At 37.6% G+C, this 4,035-nt stretch overlaps 1 long non-coding RNA gene across 1 annotated transcript in view; it reads left to right on the forward strand.

Moving 5' to 3' along the window:
• Positions 1-661: 661 nt before the first annotated feature.
• Positions 662-4,035, forward strand: part of LOC118747050 — a 5,962-nt gene continuing 2,588 nt past the window's right edge. Inside the window, exons 1-2 of the long non-coding RNA XR_004993918.1 lie at positions 662-751; positions 1,898-2,037. This is a non-coding gene — a long non-coding RNA (uncharacterized LOC118747050). The remainder of the gene's footprint in view (positions 752-1,897; positions 2,038-4,035) is intronic.

Raw genomic sequence — 4,035 nt, forward strand, 5'->3', positions numbered from 1 at the left:
AATAGCGGTACCGAGATCGGCGCAACCTTTGTATTCTCTCAATCGTGGCCTATACTCAACTTGTTATATACCGATAGTGTACATATATACATATAAGTGTGTTTGCATGTATGTTTGTATGTACATATGCGTTCATATATGCTCCCGTTTTAATAGGTGGCACGCTCTTCGTAGCGCTATGCCAGAAAATTGTCGTGAAAATGAGCATTCGAGCATTCGAGCAATGGAGCATTGGAGCATTGGGGAGCAGCATGAGCACGAGAACGAGCACGAGCACCACACGGCATGTTTGGGGAGAGCATCAAAATGTTCTTTACCGTGTTTTGCCGTGAGCATGTACAATTTTTTTGTTTGAGCATGGCTTGACGCTCGCTATACTGACTGCCATCGCCACCGACACCGCCAGCGCCAATGGCCAACAATGAGCAACATACCCATAGTACTCGGAAATTGTGAAAGCTAGAAATAGAAATTTGTCGGCTGTTAGCTGTTCTGCTGACGCTGCCACTACTGCCGCCGCTGCTGTTGCTGCTGTTGTTCCTGCTCCAGACGACTGGCTCTCACCGCAGCAGGTTGGATTGGTCGCTTGGTGATTGCATGAGTGCTCTCACCCGATTGAGTCGTTGTTCTACTGTCGATTGCAACACTTCTGTGCCAGTTCGTTGTTAGTTATTATTTTGCCTTAGCTTTAGTAGCCAAAAGTAATATATACAAAATAGCAAAAATACAAAATAGAAAAGTGAAATAAAAAGTATGAGAATAAATAATGTGCCAAATAAAATAAAAAATTTATATTTTTTTTTTGGTTTAGCAGATCAACTGTCAAATTGTGGTCAATAATAATAATAACAATAACAGCACTGCATTGAAATAAAATAAATTATTAAATAGTTGCAAGCGTTGCAGGGGTTTTGCGTGAAAGCTAAGAATTTTCCAAAAGAAAAAAGGGTTTTCTTTTTTTTTGATATTCGCTATGTGACAGCACAGTCATTCGTCCTAATGGGATTTTGTGTATACTGATGATTAGTAGTGTATATCAAGAGGAGGACATGAGCGTGCGAACGAAACGATGGGCGAAGGGCGAACGGCGAACGGCGGTGGGCGGAGTGTACAAGGATGTAGGATGTACGACACACACATACGCCTATACGGAGTGCGAAAGGAGAATGTATCCTTCAGTTTTTCTGCGTACGAAGCGAAATGAATATCAATAGCGGGGGGCGAGGGGGTATTGGGGTTTTGCAATGCATAATATTTTGTGTGCTGCGCTGTTTTGAAAATCTCCCACTTTCACCAACACCACTTTGAATTTCTTTGGCGATTAAATTGTGCTGCAGCAGTTAAGTCAAGTGAAATGTTATGAAATTCAATTAACAAAATTTCGCAGTCTATGCAAATTTGAATCGGTGTTGTTTTTGTTTTTTTTTATTCATTTCTTTTAACACACACTGCTCTACTCGCACAGCAGTAGATATACCAAATTTGTTGGGCGTCTGCGCCAAGGCGTACTTGAATGTCAATACTTGGCAATTCCCATAGATGAGCTTTGTGCACAAAATACGCACACTTGTACATACATACATATGTGCATGCATACAGTAGACATACAAAGATGGATATTAACGCTGTTGTATCTGCGAATGCAACTGCGCCTATTTTATGGGCATGCACCTGGAACAGATACAACAACTACAACAGATTGACAACTTACTAATATTTAAATTATTCTGTGCTTTGTTATTGTGTTGTTATTGTTATTATTATTCGCGCCATAAACAAATGTAATAAACTATGGATACATATCATAAAAATAAAATAACCAAATCTTTCTGTTCTATTAAAAATTTTACTACGCAAAAAATAAAATAAAAATAAAAATCCAAACTTAAACCCGAAGAAAGGGCGCCCTGCTTTTACAACGAGAATAAAAAGTGAGTTTTTAGTGGTTTCGCCCATTTCGTGAGTGACAACGTGCTTCTAACCAACTTTCGAGTGGTCAACAGAGCCGAGGCGCAACTTGCGGAGCTATTTCACAAGGTAGTATTTGTATACAGTTAGACCATTCATTCAGAATTCATATTTAAAAGTAAATAAAAATTACATTTTTACAGTAACTTAATTTTACACTTACGCTCACCTATATATGCATATATGTATTTTAAAGTACAAAAGTAGGTAAAAACAAAAACAAAAAACAAGTAAATGCATTAAATACGAATATAAAAATGCACATAAAAATGTTCGGCCAACGAACGCTCGAACCCCGTCGATCGTCACATGTGTGAAGTGGTGCGCTCGAACGCTAACTCTGTATGCAGGCAGGTATGTGAGGGAGTGTGTGTGTGTGTGTGTGTGCAATTGCACATTGTGCATCTTCAAGATCTACATACTCGTACTGATCTGTCCGTGGGGTGTAGAAAAGTGTCAAGTAGTAGTATTGTTTTAAAAATAAATTGCCATTTTCGAGATTATACATTTTTTTAAGTTCGTCGCATTTAAAAATCTGCTAGCGGTGTGCTCACACTGAGATTGTGTGACTGTGTCGGGAGACAAATAGGAAGCAGCAATTTCATACATACATACATATGTATGTACATGGCTGTTTACAAATATGCACATGCATTCATGCATGCATATATTCATATGTAGTATATATGTACATGTGTACGTACGTACAAGTGCACCTGCAGGCATTGGAGGGAGCGCTGTTAAGCTTTCTGTGTTGATTTTGGGACTTCATCCTTTGAATCCACTCATAAAGCAAAGCTGTACATTTTCGAAACTCATGTCTACTAAATATAGATTTTATTCAATGTCCAGTCAATACTAAATAGCCTAGTCCATCTGGCTCTATTTATAGATGTACCTCGAAAAAATTTCGTACAGGATAAAAAGGCACTATGCTGTTTAGAAAAATATTTGTACCAAAATAAAAAGGTGTGAAAATGTCCTATCTCCCAATTTGACATGAAGTATTTTTAATTACATACAAATGTAACTAAAAAGTTGTGCCATTAACCGCATCGCTTTTACTATCACTGACGCCTGAATGGGCAAATGTAGAAAAATGCAGGAAGTGATCGCAATTTGTTGAAATTTGATCCTACAAGAATTACTTTACGTTGATTTAAAAAATGAAATCGGTTGTTGTAGCGGTTATAATTTTCAAAAACCCCTGGTTTTTCGTATCGGCTACTAATTTTGTGAAGAACTCGCATTTTCCCAGCATGCGAAATGGTGTCAATTGACCTTATTTCCGTTGATTTTGTTACCTGTCACCTGCGGAGAGTCGCAACATTACTCACGGCACCTCTTCGCATGTTCTCCAAAACCTCAATCAGCTAACGCCCTTGTCCCTATGGACAAACCCAGTTGGAGAAAGGAGAAGGTATAAGATGCCGTTTTGACCTCCACCTAAGCTAGGAAACAGTACGTTAACTCTCAAAGCATTCAAAAAATATCTATGGTTGTATGGTAGGTCGCTCAAAGTTTTCCACGAATTTTATATGGGGAAAAACCAGCTTTTCGTGGAAATTCGTATGGAATTTTTGAAAATCAATATTTTTCGGTCGGAGAACTCTGGTTCTCTTCAGGAGACCTCCAATAATAATATCCCATTGTTTATCTAACCACTATTCAATGATAAAGATTTTTATATATTCCCCCATTGCTTTTTCTGGCATTTACTAGGGGTTTTTGGCGGACCTATAAAATATAGTTACTATAAAAAATGGTTAAAAAATAATTGGGTATTATTACTGGGAATCTCCTGAAGAGAATCAGGGTTTTCCGGTCGAAATATATGTATTTATTTTCAAGAATTCTATACCATTTCTACAAAAAGTTATTTTTGTCCCATATAAAATACATGGAAAACTTTGAGCGCTTCGAGCGACCTCTAAATATTTTTTGATTTCAAAATAAAAAATAGGGGTATATTTTTTGGTATAGAATAATCCGAGGGTGTGAGAGCATTAAAATTCTCTACTTTTTTATACCCGAGCGCACTTGTGCACAAGGGTATATTAATTTTGT

Source organism: Rhagoletis pomonella, unplaced genomic scaffold, assembly GCF_013731165.1.
Source record: "Rhagoletis pomonella isolate Grant_MI unplaced genomic scaffold, Rhpom_1.0 Rhpom_scaffold_00011, whole genome shotgun sequence".
Classification (NCBI taxonomy): Eukaryota; Metazoa; Arthropoda; class Insecta; order Diptera; family Tephritidae; genus Rhagoletis; species Rhagoletis pomonella.